The sequence below is a fragment of the Bubalus bubalis genome, chromosome 20 (genome assembly GCF_019923935.1).
Source record: "Bubalus bubalis isolate 160015118507 breed Murrah chromosome 20, NDDB_SH_1, whole genome shotgun sequence".
Classification (NCBI taxonomy): Eukaryota; Metazoa; Chordata; class Mammalia; order Artiodactyla; family Bovidae; genus Bubalus; species Bubalus bubalis.
Window position 1 is genome coordinate 67,624,376 of NC_059176.1, and position 19,669 is coordinate 67,644,044.

Here is a 19,669-nt window from a genome sequence, read left to right on the forward strand (position 1 = left end):
CACCCAATCCTATTCACAAATCCAAAATAAGGAGGCTGCCTCTGCTCTTGGTGACAAAATGGCTGGACCAAGTATTTGACATTGTCCTGTCGGACTCTGACCCCTTGAACTGTAGCCCGCCAGGCTCCTCCATCCATAGGGATTCTCCAGGCAAGAATACTGGAGTTGCTATGCCCTCCTCTAGGGGATCCTCCCAACCCAGGGGTCAAACCCAGGTCTCCTGCACTGCAGACAGATTCTTTGCTGTCTGAGCCAAACCAATTTTAAGTTCTTGGAGGTCAGATCTTATGTCATTCTCACCTTACACCCTCGACACTAGCACAGAACCTAACTCTTAGAACGCACTCAAGAGATGTTTGATGACTCCCAAGTACTAACGTTTATGCTAAAACACTAAAGGCATTCCTTTAGAAGGTTAGAAACAAAGGAAAGTTTCTTGTTATAATCCAGTATTATTTAATATTTCCTGGAATTTTGAGGTAATGCAATAAGATATGAACTTTTAAAAAGAATGAATATTGGAATTAGAGGCCAAATTATCACTCTTTACACATATTGAAACTGTGCACCTCAGATGCAACTTGAACCCACCAGCCAGGACTTGAACCCAGCCAAAACCAAGACTAGGACTTCAACCCACTGTGTGTGTTGAAATCACACACCTGGTCTCAGGACTTACTGAAGCTCGGGTTCTTTAATGTCTCATTGCAGAAAGAATTCAGTGAAACACAAAGTGATAGGTAAGAAGTGGATTTATTTAAAAAGATACACATTCCATCGCAAAAGGTGAAAATGGCCTTGGGAGAAATAAACTTCCCAGACAGAGAGTGGGCCATCTCAGAAGAAAAAGACCCCGAAATATGGAGTGATTAATTTTTATAGGCTGAGTTGGAGGATTATTCCAACTATTTGGGGGAAGAGGCAGGAATTTCCAGGAATTGGGCCACTGCACACTTTGTGAGCTTTTATGGTCAGCCTGGAAACTGTCGTAGTGTTAGTGAGTGTATCATTTAGCTGATGTGTTACAGTGAGCGTATAGCGAGGCTCAGAGTCTACTGGACGTTGAATCTTCCACCATCTTGGACCTAGTTCTAACTAGTTAATTTCCTCAATGTCATTCTTTTAACGGTTGTACCCTGCCCCCTTCCCTCGTCTTTCATCCCCCTCTCAGAAATTTTACTCCCATATTCTTGTGGGAAGTAGAGGGTTAACAGTCTATCTTCTGTAACTACTTCAAGTCTGACGAGTACATCAATCCTACTGGTCAGGGAGTAAAAACCTCTGGATGACTGATCTAGGGATTCCCGGGCAAGACAGCGACTTGTTTTAAGTCTATGTGGACTGGAATCCTTTCATAGCCATCGTGATACAAAACTGTTACAACTGTTTCCTTAGCCTTCTTATGAATCTTCTTGATGATGAAGCACTTTTTGTAACAGCATCAGAGTACAAAAATAGCTATCTATAAACCACAAAAAACTTAAAAGATAGAGCTAAATACCTGATTACAGTATAATCTATAAAAGAAACTTGGTTGCAATAACCAGAATTATGAATGCTTACATTTAAATTAACACACCCAATAATCCTAGTTAAATGTATTTCTTTGAGATACCTTAGGAGCTCTCTAATGCATCCCAAAGTTAGCTGAAAATCAAAAGAACTTTGATTAAAATTGGATATTTGGGAAGTTTGTCAAAAAGTTTTCAAAAACTTGGTTAAATAAGATCATAAGTCACTATGAAAAATACTTATTTTTTAACCAAAGTTAGAAGAGCTCTCAAAAGCAAATACGGACAACTTAAATTAACATAGTCTCTTATCAAAAACAGCATTTCAAAAGAACTTTGGAGAAACCAAATCCAGTTTTGCCCCAGCTCTGTCCCAACAAAATCCATCTGCCCATCTAAATTTAATCCAATCTTAGAAAATCCAGATCATGCACAATTCTTTTTTCAGTATTTCTCTTATTCCTCACACCTTCTTTTATTGAAAACATACATTTTGCTATCCTAACATGCTTATTTCACATGAAGTTACTTTTCTGGATGACAAATTTGCAATAGGAATAACAAACTTGACCTTCAGTAAACCTAGATACAGCAGAAGTATTACACTTAACATTATTGATGTTCAGTTGCTCAATCGTGTCCCACTCTTTTCGACCCCATGGACCTATGCCAGGCTTCCTTGTCCTTCACCATCTCCCAGATCTTGCTCAAACTCATGTCCGTTGAGTCAGTGATGCCATCCAACCATATTATCCTCTGTTGTCTCCCTCTCCTCCTGCCTTCAATCTTGCCCAGCATCAGGGACTTTTCTAAGGTGTCAGTTCTTCGCATCAGGTGGCCAAAGTATTGGAGCTTCAGCTTCAGCATCTGTCCTTTCAATGAATATTTAGGACTGATTTCCTTCAAGATTGACTGGTTGGATCTCCTTGCAGTCTGAGGCATTCTCAAGAGTCTTCTCCAACACCACAGCTCAAAAGCATCAATTCTTTGGTGTTCAGCCTTCTTTATGGTCCAACTCTAACATGCACACAAGACTGCTGGAAAAGCCATAGCTTTGACTAGACAGTTCTTTATCAGCAAAGTAATGTCTCTGCTTTTTTATACACTGTCTAGGTTTGTCATAGTTTTCTTCCAAAGAGCAAACATCTTTTAATTTTATGGCTGCAGTCGCTATCTGCAGTGATTTTGGAGCGCAAGCAAATAAAGTCTGTCACTGTTTCCATTGTTTCCCCATCTATTTGCCACGAAGTGATGGGGCTAGTCTATGCTAAAGCCTTTGTGTGGATCACAATAAACTGTGGAAAATTCTTAAAGAGATGGGAATACCAGACCACTTTATCTGCCTCCTGAGAAACCTGTATGCAGGTCAAGAAGCAACAGTTAGAACCAGACGTGGAACAATGGACTGCACACTTAACATTGATATGATGTAAAAATGTTAATCAAACTACCAATCTTAAGCTGGCTTTAATATCGATATCAGTTCAGTACTGAGTATTTCCCAGATCTCATGAACCTGAAATTCATTTTGGCTGGTTTTCTTTACATTTATGAGTATTTGTGTAATATAAGGATTTAACTTTAAACCCAATTAAATAGAGCTGTTTTATCAGTTTTGGCAATCAGATCAGATCAGTCACTCAGTCGTGTCTGACTCTTTGCAACCCCATGAATCGCAACACGCCAGGCTTCCCTGTCCATCACCAACTCCCAGAGTTCACTGAAACTCACGTCCATCGAGTCAGTGATGCCATCCAGCCATCTCATCCTCAGTTGTCCTCCCTTCTCCTCCTGCCCCCAATCCCTCCCAGCATCAGAGTCTTTTCCAATGAGCCAACTCTTCTCATGAGGTGGCCAAAGTACTGGAGTTTCAGCTTTAGCATCATTCCTTCCAAGGAAATCCCAGGGCTGATCTCCTTCAGAATGGACTGGTTGGATCTCCTTGCAGTCCAAGGGACTCTCAAGAGTCTTCTCCAACACCACAGTTCAAAAGCATCAATTCTTCGGCACTCAGCCTTCTTCACAGTCCAACTCTCACATCCATACATGACCACAGGAAAAACGATAGCCTTGACTAGACGAACCTTTGTTGACAAAGTAATGTCTCTGCTTTTGAATATGCTATCTAGGTTGGTCATAACTTTCCTTCCAAGGAGTAAGCATCTTTTAATTTCATGGCTGCAGTCACCATCTGTAGTGATTTTGGAGCCCAGAAAAATAAAGTCTGACACTGTTTCCACTGTTTCCCCATCTATTTTGGCAATACCATACATCTATAACACATATACAGATAAGTACAAATAAAGACCTCATTATCTACCCTATAGCTCAGTCAGTAAAGAATCTGTCTGCAACACAGGAGACCTGGATTTGATTCCTGGGTTGGGAAGATTGTCTAGAGAAGGAAATGGCAACCCCCTCCAGTATTCTTGCCTGGAGAATCCCATGGGCAGAGGAGCCTAGCCGGCTACAGCCCATGGGGTCACAAGATTCGGACATAACTTAGTGACTAAACCAAACCAAACCAAACCAAAGACCTCATTACTCCCATCTCAAAATTTCAGCCTTGAGTCACGTGCAAAAATGTAAAACCCATCAGTTACAAAAGAGATTGCATTCAAATTGGGCAGATGGAACAAATCAAGGTCACCTGTCTAAGATGACTAAACTCTTTTTATCAATGTTTACAGAAAAGATACTTAGAATTCCTATTTATCCTTGACAAGTCAATTTCTAAATTACTTTACTCTCCTTTTCAAAATTTGTATTTTAAAATATGGCAGAGATAAAGTTTCCTGTAGAAGACCAGGTAGAACATTTGTGTCTCAAATACACAGGCAAATCCTCCTAGGATGACTTTTGTACACTTACAGCCAGAAAAATAAAATTTTTATTTTCTTCTTTTTTTTCCCCCCTCAAACAATTAGGTTACCAACTCAGCAATATCAAATGACTGACACATTCATTAATTTACATCATAATTTTATAGCTTCCCCTCTAAATTTTTATCAGGCTCGAAATATCAGCTATGGTTAATTTGGTTACATTAAGCACTTCCCATTTTGGTAATCTATTTACAAACACTTTTGAGCATCTTATCCGCTTTAAGAAATATCTGCTTTATATTTAAATACTCTATAGCCCTTTTAAATTTAATAAACAGCACCTGGATATCTCTGGCCAGGCCCAGAAACTTGATATTCCATAGTTCAGAGTGTACTAAAGCTTCCATTTCAGCTCCAGATTTAATCTGTTGCTTTCTGCTTTCTGTTAGAGTCATTTGGTGGTGAGAGTGTTTTCCTTGCCCTTTAAGAAGCAGAGTGGCCCCTAACGTAGATAATAAATCTCTTCCCATTAAAGGGGTGGGACAATCAGACACAAAGACAAAAGACTGTAAAAACAGCTATCTATTACTGAAAACTGAATAAACCAATTGAAACAAATCTGCAATCCTGGAGTGTATGGCCCAGAGCGGGTATTGGTCAGGATTGATATGGCCTGACCCATTTCAGACCCAAGGCTGAGATGATGTCTTTTTACATGCTATCCAAGAGTTACTCTTATGTCAAAATCCACCATACAATTTGGTCAAGATTTACATTTAGAATTTTAGATGATATCCCTTCCAAGGTAATCTGTTAACCAGATGTTACTGTCTGAAAAATTGCCACAAAGGAATGAGGCAGAAGGTACTCTCTGTGGTGTCACCAATGAGCAGGAACTGGCCTAGCTTCAAATTCAGGAATAAGGGGTCAGCACTTGTCAATAAAAGTATATCTTGGCAGCCATACAGGTCTTCTGGGTTTACGAAAAGAAAGAAGAAAATGAAACAGGAATAAATATAGAATGTAAGAGGGAAAAACCTCAAAGTCAAGGAGAAGAGTATAGATTATCAAATCCTGCAGCAACAATGCTGTCCGGGACCTGCTGTGGGATATACTCAAGCACAGCCATTCCATACATCTTTCTACAGCAAGCCTTGCCAATTGCCATCTTTCCTCTGCTTAGTATCTAGGTTTCCAGTCAGAGGCCAAAGCATTCGGGGTTGACCAGTGCATCAAAAATGAGCAAACCCTGGCAGAGCATCCTCCACAGTACACCTAGTTCTTGGTGTCCCATTAGCCTTTCTAGGACCAAGACCTAACTCTCAACATTTTCTTACCTTATCACTGTCCCTTCATGGTTGCCAGCTGAAACCATGCACCTCAGATGAGGCTTGAACCCATGGGTTGGGACTCAAATTTGGCGGTGACTCAGACTGGGACTTGAATCCACTATCTTTTTATTGAAATCACACACCTAGTCTCAGGACTTATTGAAGTTCAGGTTCTTTATGTCTCTTGGCAGAAAGAATTCAGTGAGGCATGGAGTGATATGTAAGAAGTGGATTTATTTAGAGAGAAACACATTCCATGCACAGAATGCAGCTTGTATCAGAAGATGACAGTCTCCCTGGAAGAAACACACTCCCCAGACAGAGTGTGGACCATTTCAGAAGGCAAGAGCCCCCCAAATATGGTTTGGTTAGTGTTTATGGGCTGGGTAATCTCATGGGTTAGCGAGTGCCAACTAGTTCAGAAAAGGGGCAGGGATTTCCAGGAATTGGGCCACTGCCCACTTTTTTATCTTTTATGATCAGCCTCGGCACTATCCAAGCACCTGTGATTGTGCCCTTAGCTTATGCTAACATATTACAGTGAAAGTATAACGAGGCTTAAGTTCTGCTGCTGCTGCTAAGTCGCTTTAGTCATGTCCGACTCTTTGTGACCCCATAGACAGCAGCCCACCAGGCTCCCCCATCCCTGGGATTCTCCAGGCAAGAACACTGGAGTGGGTTGCCATTTCCTTCACAAATGCACGAAAGTGAAAAGTGAAAGTGAAGTCGCTCAGCCATGCCCTACTCTTAGTAACCCCATGGACTGCAGCCTACCAGGCTCCTCCGTCCATGGGATTTTTCAGGCAAGAGTACTGGAGTGGGGTGCCATTGCCTTCTCCAACTACTGGAAGTTAAATCTTTTCCCGTCCTGGATCTAGTTCATTCTAACCAGTTTTTATCATGACCTATGGCTATGAAATTCTTTTAAAGGTTGGTCTCTGCCTCTCTCTCCTGTTTCAATATGGCTGTATGCCCCCAAATTTCAAATAAGTGAACTAGAAGGTTCTCAGGACTAATAAGAGGAAGCAATACATGGACTAACTATGAGGAGAAAGTTATTTCAGTTGCTCAGTTGTGTCTGACTCTTTGTGACCCCATGGACTGCATGGAGCATGCCAGGCTTCCCTGTCCATCACCCACTCCAGGAGCTTGCTCAAACTCATGTCCATTGACTTGGGAATGCCATCCAACCATATTGCCCTCTGTCATCCCCTTCTCTTCCTGCCTTCAATCTTTCCCAGCATCTGGGTCTTTTCCAATGAGTCAGTTCTTCACATCACCTTGAGGAGAAAAAAAAAAAAACACCTCACTTTTCTATAGAACATAATGAGGGAAAGGAAAAGTTCTCATTGACCAATACAACACTAACACTGACAAAAATTTAAATGTCTAAGAATATTTCCAATAAGTATAAAGACAATCTACTAGAGCTTAGGAAGACATTAATCAAAGTCTTAACTATGAAGCTTTGCCTCATTTCTAGGTTAGAAAACCAAGGATCATAAAAGTATTGCATTTCAAACACAATTCACACAGCCTTTAAAAATGTTTAGTTTTTCTTTTGTTTGTTTCTTTTCCTTGTTTAGGTATTTTTGAAACTAATGTGAGAAATACACTCACCGGCCCCAAACCAAGGGATGGACTCGGAGACACAAAGCACAACGAAAGCAAGACTTTAATGACAGTCTTTTCAAGATTGGGTGTCTGGCGGGCACAACCTAGGCATACCCAGGTTGGGTACAACAAGCCACTTATTCGCTAACATGCAGGTCCCTCAACTCAGTTCCTCATTGGCTGAGTACTATGGGGTGTACAATCTTTCCAAACATTGCCTAAGTTTCATTATTTCCTTATAAGGTATCCTTTTTTCTCCCTTCCCAACCTACATCTACATTTTTCAACAAAGACTTTCTTGCTGGTTTATTCCTTCCCTCAGTATCCTGTTTGTTTGGGACCCTCCCGGTGCATGAACTGGGTCACATCTGCAAGTTGTTAGGCAAGTTTAGAGCCTAATGACTTCAGGGCACAGGCAATGGCTGGAGTCCTATCTCTTTAGGATCCAGTCTGATCTCCCTCCCCCAAACTCAACTTTATCTAGAGTCCAGGCCTCAATTTTATCTAGAGTCCAGGCTTCAACTTTGTCTAGAAAATGGACCACTTCAAGTTTCTATTTCTTTCAATTAATAGAATGGATCTAGAGTTTTTCAGGGAAAAATATAAAGAATATTCTACAAAATAAAAGTAATGGAGGGAACAAATAGTAAAATATAAAGTGCTGATACTTAAAATAGTGTAAAAGTAATTCAGAAAAATGTACATAAACAAAACTGACTAGAAATGACAGAAATGTACCCTGTTATATGCAGTAAGTTAATGGATAATTTAAGAAAGGATCAATAATCAATGAGAAAGAAAAATGGATACTAAGTCTCACTGGTAACTGGTCAACAGTGTGGAAAAATAATTTATTCTTATGTCCATACCAATAAATTCCACATAAATTTAAAATTGTGAGGTCAAACCACGGTAAACTTGGAAGGAATTTAAATCACCCATCCTCAGACTTCTGAAGAGAGAGCCCGTGGACACGTGTGGCAGATCCTGGGGTCTTGCCTGCCCTGTGGCGAGGGCACTTGCCAGCTTCCTTTTCCCGTAGGCCCACTGAGCCTCAGCAGAGCCCCACATAGCTCCTTTCTCAGCCTTCTTGATTTAACGTTTGTCCATTTTAGATTTGCAAACACTGTTCAATATTATTATCTGGCACGTGGACTGTTCAGGATACTGCCCCTACAGACATCCCTTAGGCTTATTGTGATATTGTGATTTATAATAAGACAGGTATTTGGTTTTCCTCCTGTTCCTAACACCTAGCTCCTAAAACTCTTGAAATTTCCTGTGAAGAGAGCAATAAGGTATTTTTGTTATGCTTCTTTGCTGGATCCCAAGGTTAGGAAGTCTGTTGTGGAACCTAGAACTTTCTCAACATTGCAAAAATTTCTTTGGTATAATTGTTCTCCAGTTTGTGGATCACCCACACAGTGGTTCTATAGTGGGGCTAATGGCGACCTCCTCTGTGAGGACTAAGGCCACATGCCACATCACCCAGGACTGCTGCTGCCCTGTCCCCATGGCAGGCCACTGCTGGCCCATGTCTCTGCAGGAAACCCTCAAACACTCAAAGGCAGGTCTGGCTTAGTCTGTTGTGGGAGTCACCTCTCCTTTCCCTGGGTTCTGGAGACAAAAGATTTTGTTTGTGCCCTCCAAGCATCTTGGCAAGTATGAGGTTTGATATTAAATGTGATTGCACCCCTCCTACCATCTTGATGCGGCTTCTCCTTGGCCCTTATACATGGGGTATCTTTCTTTGGTGGGTTCCACATTCTCCTGTCGATGGGTGTTCAGCAACTATTTGTGATTTTGGTGTTCTCACAGGAGAAGGTGAGTGCATGTCCTTCTATTCCACCATCTTAGTATCATATGCACTGGGAAACCAAAATGTTCATGTGACTTGCTTTATTATGATACTCACTTTATTGCAGTGGTCTGGAGCCAAATCCACAACATCTCCAAGGTCTGTCTGTATTTTACATATTGCAAAAGAACACACAAACATCTGAGGAAGTCTCTAATATTAAAGCTAGAGCTCAAAAGAAACAGATAAAGACATACTGAGACCATTTACCTCAGATTGGAACTTGAACCCAACCAAACTCCTGCATGGGATTTGAATCCATGTGGCTGGGACTCAGCCCGGCCAAAACCCATGGTGCCTGGATTCAGAACCTAATGAAGTTCAGGTTCTTAATATCTCATCACAGAAAGAATTTATCAAGGGACAAAGTGATAGCTAAGAAGTGATTTATTCAGATTCAGAGAGAAACATACTTCACAGACAAAGTGTGGGCCATCACAGAGGGTGAGTGCAGCCATGAAGTGTGTCATAGTTAGTTTTTATGGGCTGGGTAATTTCATAGGCTAATGAGTGAGAGGATTATTCCAACTATTTGGGAAAAGGGGCGGAGACTTCCAGGAATTGGGCCACTGCCCACTCCTTGGTTTTTGATAGTGCCTCGGAGAGGGCAATGGCACCCCACTCCAGTACTCTTGCCTGGAAAATCCCATGGGCAGAGAAGCCTGGTGGGCTGCAGTCCATGGGGTCGCTAGGAGTTGGACACGACTGAGTGACTTCACTTTCACTTTTCACTTTCATGCATTGGAGAATGAAATGGCAACCCACTCCAGTGTTCTTGCCTTGAGAATCCCAGGGATGGGGGAGCCTGGTGGGCTGCCATCTATGGGGTTACATGGAGTCAGACATGACTGAAGCGACTTAGCAGCAGCAGCAGCGGAACTGTCCTGGTGCCTCTGGGTGTGTCATTTAGCTTGCTGACTGAGGATCAAGGTCTATTCAAAGTGGAGTTGTCTGTCATCCTGAATCCATTTGATTCTAATCAGTTAATGTTGTGTCCTTGGTCTATGTCATTCTTTGAAAGTTGTGACCCCTTCCCTCCTGTTTCAATACTATCCCTAGAAAGACTGTCCATCTATGAGAAATAACAAGCTGTGATTAAAGGAATCAAAAAAAGGAAAGAGGTTTTAAAAATGAAAAGTGTGATAACAAATTTGAAAACTCCAATAAGTAGGTAAAGTCAATGAAATATCTAGGAAAATATTGATAGGTTTAAAATATAAAGATGAAAATAGGAGAGAAAAGAGAAGAAAACTAAGGCTTAAATGTCAGAGGTAAAACACCTGACCACTAGGTGTCAATAGAATAAAATAAAAAACTTTGTCCCAGTCATAAAAAATGAATGAATTTGAGTCAGTTGAAATGAGGTGGATGAACCTAGAGCTTATTATCAGAGTGAAGTGAGTCAGAAAAAGAAAAACAATTATTGTATACTAACACATATATGTGGAGAAGGCAATGGCAACCCACTCCAGTACTCTTGCCTGGAAAATCCCACAGCGGAGGAGCCTGGTAGGCTGCAGTCCATGGGGTCACTAGGAGTCGGACAAGACTAAGGGACTTCACTTTCACTTTTCACTTGCATGCGTTGGAGAAGGAAATGGCAACCCACCCCAGTATTCTTGCCTGGAGAATCCCAGGGACGGGGAAGCCTGGTGGGCAGCCGTCTATGGGGTTGCACAGAGTCGGACACGACTGAATCGACTTAGCAGCAGCAGCAGCAACGCATATATGTATGGATGTGAGAGTTGGACTATAAAGAAAGCACTGAAGAACTGATGCTTTTAAACTGTGGCATTGGAGAAGACTCTTGAGAGTCCCTTGGACTGCAAGGAGATCCAACCTGTCAATCCTAAAGAAAATCAGTCCTGAATATTCATTGGAAGGACTGATTCTGAAGCTGAAAATCCAATACTTTGGCCACCTGATGCAAAGAGCTGACTCATTTGAAAAGACCCTGATGCTGGGAGAGACTGAAGGCAGGAGGAGAAGGGGGAAACAGAGGATGAGATGTTGGATGGCATCACTGACTCAATGGACATGAGTTTGAACAAGTTCTTGGAGTTGGTGATGGGCAGGGAGGCCTGGCGTGCTGCTGTCCAGGGGGTCACAAAGAGTCTGACATGACTGAGCGACTGAACTGAATGCATATATATGGAATCTAGAAAGATGGCACTGATGAACCTATGTGCAGGGCAGCAGTGAGACACAGACATGGAGAGCAGACATGTAGACACAGCTGGGGAAGGAGAGGGGGTGAACTGAGAGACTGGCACTGAAACACACACACCACCATGTATAAAACTAGATAGCCAGCGGAAACTTGCGGTGCGACACAGGGAGCTCCAATCTGGTGCTCTCTGACAGCCTAGAGTGTGGCATGGGGTGCGAGGTGCACGGGGGCTTCAGGACACATATGTACACCTATGGTTGATTCATGCTGATATATGGCAGAGACCAACACAATATTGTAAAGCAATTATCCTCCAATAAAATAAATTAATTTTAAAAATGGAAGGGACATGAGAATTCTCATAGACTGTTGGTGGGACTATAAATTGGTGCAGTTACTATGGAGAACGGTATGGAGGTTTCTTAAAAAAAACTAAAAATAGTGCTACCATATGATCCAGCAATCTCACTCCTGGGCATATATCTGAATAAAATCATAATTCAAAAAGATAAATGTGTGTGTGTGTATATATATATATGTATATGTATATGTAATACTGGAGTGGGTAGCCATTCCCTTCTCCAGGGGATCTTCTGAACCCAGGGATTGAACCCAGGTCTCCTGCATTGCAGGCAGATTCTTTACCAGCTAAGCCACCCGGGAAGCCCAAGAATACTGGAATGGGTAGCCTATCCCTTCTCCAGCAGATCTTCCAGACTCAGGAATCAAACTGGGGTCTCCTCCATTGAAGGCAGATTCTTTATTCTGGTAGCAGAGCTACCCAGAGAAGCCCAGATATATATATAATGGAATATTAATCGAGTATAAAAAAGACAAAATAATGCCATTTGCAGCAATATGGAGGGACATAGAGATTATCCCACTAAATGAAGTAAATTGGACAAATACAAATATATGCGATCACTTATGTAATGGAATCTACAAAAATGATACAAATGAACTTGCTTACATAACAGAAAGAGACTCGCAGACATAGAACACAAACTTATTTTTACCAAACAGGAAAGGCAGGTAGGAGGAAGGATAATCTAGGAGGCTGAGATAAACATATACATACTACTATACATAAAATAGACAATCAACAGAAAAAGAAAGTGAAAGTTGCTCAGTCTTTTCCCACTCTTTTCGACCCCATGAACTGTAGCATGCCAGGCTTCCCTGTCCTTCACCAACTCTCAGAGCTTGCTCAAACTCATGTCCATTGAGTCAGTGATGCCATCCATCAGTTTCATCCTGTTGTCCCCTTCTCCTCCTGCCTTCAGTCTTTCCCACTATAAGGTATAGTTCGGGCTGAGGCAGAAAAGAAGGAGAGATGACTTCAACGGAGGTAGGTTACCCATATTCAGGCAAGGAGGGGCGACAGTCGGCCTAACGACCAGGCTGAGCATGAGAGGGATCAGGGAGGCTTCATATTTAAAGGGAGGTGTGTGGAAGCGATAAGGGAAACAGTAGTCAGGCGTGATGTTTGGGGTAATCTTTAGTTGTGATGGCATTTGTAGTTGAACAGGGGGTGGGAGGTTTGGGGCAGGGGGTGATAAGTCCTCTGGGCAGGGGTGATAAGTCCCAGGTAGATGCAACAGCGCCAGAGCATCAGGGTGGGACTTAAATTTCGGGGTTTTTTTCCCTCCGAAGTTAGATGATTCAGCAAGGGCCTTTGAGACCATTGTTTTCTTTTCTAGGCCCAAAGACTCCTTCACCCAGCATCAGGGTCTTTTATAATGAGTCAGTTCTTTGCATCAGGTGGCCAAAGTATTGGAGTTTCAGCTTCAGCATCAGTCCTTCCAATGAATATTCAGGACTGATTTCCTTTAGGATGGACTGGTTGGATCTCCTTGCTATCCAAGGGAACCTCCAGAGTCTTCATACCACGTTCAAAAGCATCAATTCTTTTGTGCTCGGCTTTCTTTATAGTCCAACTATACTGTCCATGAAGTTCTCCAGGCCAGAACACTGGAGTGGTAACCTTTCCCTTATCCAGGGGATTCTTCCCAACCCAGGGAGCGAATCCAGGCTTCCTGCATTACAGGCAGATTCTTTACCAGCTGAGTCACAAGGGAAGCCCAAGAATACTGCAGTGGATAGCCTGTCCCTTCTCCAGCGGATCTTCCTGACCCAGGAATCGAAGTGGGGTCTTCTGAATTGCAGGCTGATTCTTTACCAACTGAGCTATCAGGGAAGCCCAACTAGGACCTACTTTATAGCATGAGGAGCTCTACTTAGTATTTTGCAATAACCTATGTGGGAAAAGAATCTGAAAAGAAATATATATTATATATAACTGAATCGCTGTGCTATATACACCTAAAATGGACACAATATTGTAAATCAACTATACTTCAGTTAAAAAATATTTTTAATCTGAATTTTTGCAAAAGTCATTTTTAAAAAAGGAAGAGACATGAATTTTCAGGTTGAAACTATTTATTATGTTCTTAGAAAAGTACAGAAAGATCACCAACATGAGTCACATCAGTAGGAAACTTTACCACCTTAGCTGTAAACGGAAGGATGTAAACATCTCCAGACAGGGGGAAAAAAAAAATGAGTCATTGCAAAAGATTGAGTACAAGGATAGCCCCAAACTTCTAAACTGCAGCATAGAGAGCTGAAAAGCAAGGAGGGAGTGCTTTCCAAATTCCAGGGGAAAATTATTTGAACATTTGAATTTCATGATCAGTCAAACCATTAATCAATTATGAGTGAAAATAAGAGCTGAAAGATCAAAGTACCTCCCTTACACTCTTGATAGGAATACTACAGAGAGGATTCCAGCCAAAAAGGGAATCAGTGAAAACGAGACATCTGAAGCAGGAAGTGGGAGGTGGGGGACTCCGGGAGGCAGCGGGGGAAGGCCCGGGGCAGATCTGCAGCCTCCGGAGGCAGCAGGATGGGTCTTCTAGAAGAGATGCCTCCAGAGGGCAGAACAGTGGGGGAGCAGTGTGCGGGAAACAGGCGAACCACAGCAAAACAAGCCCTGGGGCCAGGCATTTCCCATCACTACACTGGGCAGTTTCTCATGATGCTGCTATCAGGCTCCCAGCACTTTGGCTTTGGTGCTCTTGAGTCGCTGAGTGGTGTCTGAGATTTTTACAACCCTATGGACTGTAGCCCACCAGACCCCTCCGTGCATGGGACTTCTCAGGCAAGAATACTGGAGTGAGCTGTCATTTCCTGACTCAGTGACTAAACAACAACAACCTTGGCTTACAAAACTCCTAAAATTCCTGAATATTTAATCATTAGCTCTCTCAGCTGCTAGAAGCTGGTACCAGCACATTGCTGAACTGATAAATCACCAGTTTGTAATTGTGTGGAAAATAGTATGCAGAGGCATTAGACTGTCCTGTCAGATAGAACAGAATGAACTCAGGACAGAGCTACAGAGAGTAAAGTCAAGTGAAAAATGAGCAATTATAAATTCCAAGAAATTTTATATATATATATATATATATATTTTAATTAGAGGATAATTGTTTTACAATATTGCCATGGTTTTTGCCATTCACCAGTGTGAATCAGCAGTAGGTGTACATATGTCCCCTTCCTCTTGAACCCCCCTTCTACCTCCCTTCCCATCCCACCCCGCTAGGATTTCACAGAGCACTGGCAATGCTTTTTAAGTTATACAAGAGGAATGGTGCTTCCCTAGGAGCGCAGTGGGCTCAGTGTTCACAACAGAATGTTAACAGTAAAATAAGATTGAACAGAAATGACAACAGATAGGAAGAATGGGAGCAAGACTGCTATATATGCTAAGTGCATGTTTCCTGTCAGGCAACGGTTGGATAATGCTTTGTTGTTGCTGCTGTTTAGTCACTAAGTCGTGTCTGACTCTTTTGCAACCCCGTGGACCATAGACCACCAGGCTCCTCTGTCCATGGGATTTTCCAGGCAAGAATACTAGAGTGGGTTGTCATATCCTTCTCCAGGGGATCTTCCCAACCCAAGGATTGACCCTGCATCTCCTACATTGGCAGGCAGACTCCTTACCACTGAGCCACCTGGGAAGCCCTGGATAATGCTTAGAGGAATAAATAAATAGCAATGTAGCAATGTAAGCATTTTTATTGGTTCAGAGAAGCAGTGTTGAAAGTGGTTACATTTGCTGAGTCCAATCTCACTTCCCTGGTGGCTCAGACGGTAAACCGTCTGCCTACAATGCGGGAGACCCGGGTTTGATCCCTGGGTCGGGAAGATCCCTGGAGAAAGAAATGGCAACCCACTCCAGTATCCTTGCCTGGAGAATTCCATGGATAGAGGAGCCTGGTGGGCTGCAGTTCATGGGGTTGCAAAGAGTTGGACATGACTGAGTGACTTCACTAACCTCATGTAGACAGGGAGGCTTTCTTAAAACCTCCTGCTTTTAAGCACTATTCACAGTAGCCAAGATGTGGAAACAGCCACATCTTTTATGTTCATTGACAGATGAATGGATAAAGAAGATGTGATATATATATAGAATATTACTCATAAGGAGTAATAAGGAATATTACTCAAGAAGGAGTAGTTTCCTTTGTGTACATATATAGAAGATGCGGTACATACAAAGGAAGTGGTACAAAACCACTAGGCCAGCCGGGTACGACTTAAATCCTTTATGAATATACAGTGGAGGTGATGAATAGATTCAAAGGATTAATTCTAGTTCTAGTAAAAAGCATGTCTGAAGAACTATGGACAGAGGTTCATAATATTGTGTAGCAGGCAGCAAACAAAGCCATCCCAAAGAAAAAGAAATACAAGAAGGCAGAGAAGTTGTCTGAGGAGGCTTTGCAAATAGCTAAGGAAAGAAGAGAAGTGAAAAGCAAGAGAGAAAGGGAAAGGTACCTCAATTAAATGCAGAGTTTCAGAGAATAGCAAGGAGAGACAAGACAATAAACAATGCAAAGAAACAGAGGAGAAAAACAGAAAGGGTAAGAGATCTTGAAGAGATCTGTTCAAGAAAATTGGAAATATCAAAGGAACGCTTCATCCCAAGATGGGCACAATAAAGGACAAAAGTGCTAAAGACTTAACAGAAGCAGAAGAGATCAAGAAGGGATGAAAAGGATACACAGAAGAACTGTACAAAAAAAGATCTTAATGAGCAGGATAACCACGAGGGTGTAGTGTCTCACTCAGAGCTGGACATTCTGGAGTGTGAAGTCAAGAGGGCCTTAGGAAGTACTGCTGCCAATAAAGCTATCGGAGGTGATGGAATTCCAGCAGAGCTATTTAAAATCTTAAAAGATGATGCTATTAAAGTGCTACACTCACTATGTCAGCAAACTTGGAAAACCAGCAGTGGCCACACAACTGGAAAAGGTCAATCCTCATCCCAATTCCCAAGAAGGGCGGTACTAAAGAATGCTCACAGCACTGAACAACTGCACTTATCTCCCAGGCTAGTGGGCTTCCCAGGTAGTGCTAGTGGTAAAGAACCTGCCTACCAATGCAGGAGACGTAAGAGATGCATGTTCAATCCCTGGGTCAGGAAGTTCCCCTGAAAGAGGATATGGCCACTCACTCCAGTATTCTTGCCTGGAGAAGCCCATGGACAGAGGAGCCTGGCAGTCCATAGGATCGCAAAAAGTAGGACACAACTGAGGCGACTTAGCATGCATCCATGCACATGCTAATAAAGTTATGTTCAAAATCCTCCAAGCTAGGCTTCAGCATTATGTAAACCAAGAAATTCCAGATATTCAAGTTGAGTTTAGAAAAGGCAGAGGAACCAGAAATCAAATTGCCAACATTCACTAGATCATAGAGAAATCAAGGGAATTCCAGAAAAACATCTACCTATCTTTCATTGACTATGCTAAAACCTTTGATTGCGTGGATCATAACAAACTGTGGGAAACTCTTAAAGAGATGGGAATACCAGACCATCTTACCTGTCTCCTGAGAAACCTGTATGTGGGTCAAGAAGCAACAGTTAGGAGATCTAAGATGGCAGAGGAGTAGGCAAATGTGGAGCACATCTCTCTCCATGGATGCATCAGGAATACACCTCCAGACACAGAAGATCTTGCAGAACACCATCTGAGAGCGGACAAGAGGACTTGACCACCAGAAAAGAGTATACAGAACCACGCAAAACTTGGCAAGACAAAGGAATGAGGACAAAGAAGAGGAGAGTGAGTAGGACTGGATCTGTACTGTTGGGGGAGGTGAAGCAGGGGTCAGATCCCCACATTGGGGCATCTGTTTGGGATACAGATGGAGCATTTGAGGCTGTTGGAGCGTCAAGCAGCTGATCTGTGACAGTCTGAATGGAATCACACATTCAATCTTAGCCGCAGCCATACATACTCTGGACAGGGACACGACTCCCCTAGAAAACTCAGTGGCTGGGAGTTGGAGCATAGAGATTAGCAAGCAATTCCGGGCAAGCTCTGCTGTTGACTGTGGGGAGATGGCCCTAGGGGATCTGAGGGAGGCGACAGCAGTGGGAAATGCTTGTGAAGGAAAGCCAGGCAGAATGGAGGCAGGGCGATTCTGCTGAGTCACACACTGTGGGGGGGCCAGCACTCTAGTCTCTCTTTCCCCACGCATCAGCACCTGGCAGCCTAAAGACCCCAGAGAGGGAGGTCCCTTAAGCACCTGAAGGGCCAAGCACTAGAGAAGAACTCCAGCCAGGGTGGATCTTTAAGTGTTTGATGTGCTGAACAAAAGAGAAGGATCCCAGCTAGGGGGCCCTGTAAGTGCCTGAACAGGCCAAACAACAGAGAAGGACCAGCCAAAGAGGCCCTCTGATTGCCAGCTTCCAGAGCCTAGTGAGTCAGCTTGTAAAGAATCCATCTGCAATGTGGAAGACCTGGGTTCAATCCATGGGTGGGGAAGATCCCCTGGAGAAGGGAATGGCTACCCACTCCAGTATTCTAGCATGGAGAATTCCATGGACTGTATAGTCCATGGGGTCGCAAAGAGTCAGACATGACTGAGCGACCTTCACAGAGGCTAGAAAAAGACTCAAATAGCTCCTGTGGCTGAGGCAGTTGGTGTCCCTGCACACTTGGCACCCCTAGGGTAACTAGGATCCAAGAAGCTCTGCCACCTTTATGCTCAGTCCTGCCTGGGGCAGAGCTGCCAGAAGCCAGAAAAAACCATAATAGCGTCATACTTAGTGTAACAATAGCCACCAGTATCCCTGTATATCTGGCATTGCCAGGGTCCCATGATCCGAGCTCCTATGACACCTCCATGCTTGATCCCCCCTGGGACAGAGCAGCCAGAGGCTAGAAAAAACCCTAAGAGGAGAATATCTCCTACTGTCCTAGCTGCCAGCTCCCCTGAGTACCTGGTGCTGCCAGGACCCCTGCGATCCAAGCAGCTTCACCACCTTCACGCCTGGTCCTCCCAGGCGCAAACCCAAGTCCTCCAGGTCAGCCTCAGGAGCAATCCCCTGTGGACGACTCACACACAGAAGTGGCAGTAAAACCACAATTGACACCCAGGGGCAGTGTGACTAAGGAAGAGAACCCAAAATATTTGATACAGTTCAGTTCAGTTCAGTTGCTCAGTCGTGTCTAACTCTTTGTGACCCTATGAACCACAGCACGCCAGGCCTCCCTGTCCATCACCAACTGTCGGAGTCCACCCAAACCCATGTCCATTGAATCGATAATGCCATCCAACCAATCTCATCCTCTGTTGTCCCCTTCTCCTCCTGTCCTCAATCTTTCCCAGCATCAGAGTCTTTTCTAATGAGTCAGCTCTTTGCATAAGGTGGCCAAAATATTGGAGTTTCAGCCTCAACATCAGTCCTTCCAATGAATACCCAGGACTGATCTCTTTTAGGATGGACTGGTTGGATTTCCTTGCAGTCCAAGACTCTCAAGAGTCTTCTCCAACACCACAGTTCAAAAGCATCAATTCTTCAGTGCTCCCTTTCTTTATAGTCCAACTCTCACATCCATACATGACCACTGGAAAAACCATAGCCTTGACTAGACAGACCTTTGTAGGCAAAGTAATGTCTCTGCTTTTTAATACACTGTTTAGGTTCGTCATAACTTTCCTTCCAAGGAATAAGCGTCTTTTAATTTCATGGGTTCATTCACCATCTGCAGTGATTTTGGAGCCCAGAAAAATAGAGTCAGCCACTGTTTCCACTGTTTTCCCATTTGTCTGCCATGAAGTGATGGGACCAGATACCATGATCTTCGTTTTCTGAATGTTGAGCTTTAAGCCAACTTTTTCACTCTCCTCTTTCACTTTCATCAAGAGGCTCATGAGTTCTTCACTTTCTGCCATAAGGATGGTATCATCTGTATATCTGAGGTTATTGATATTTCTCCTGGAAACACTTGATTCCAGCTTGTGCTTCCTCCAGCCCAGCGTTTCTCATGATGTAC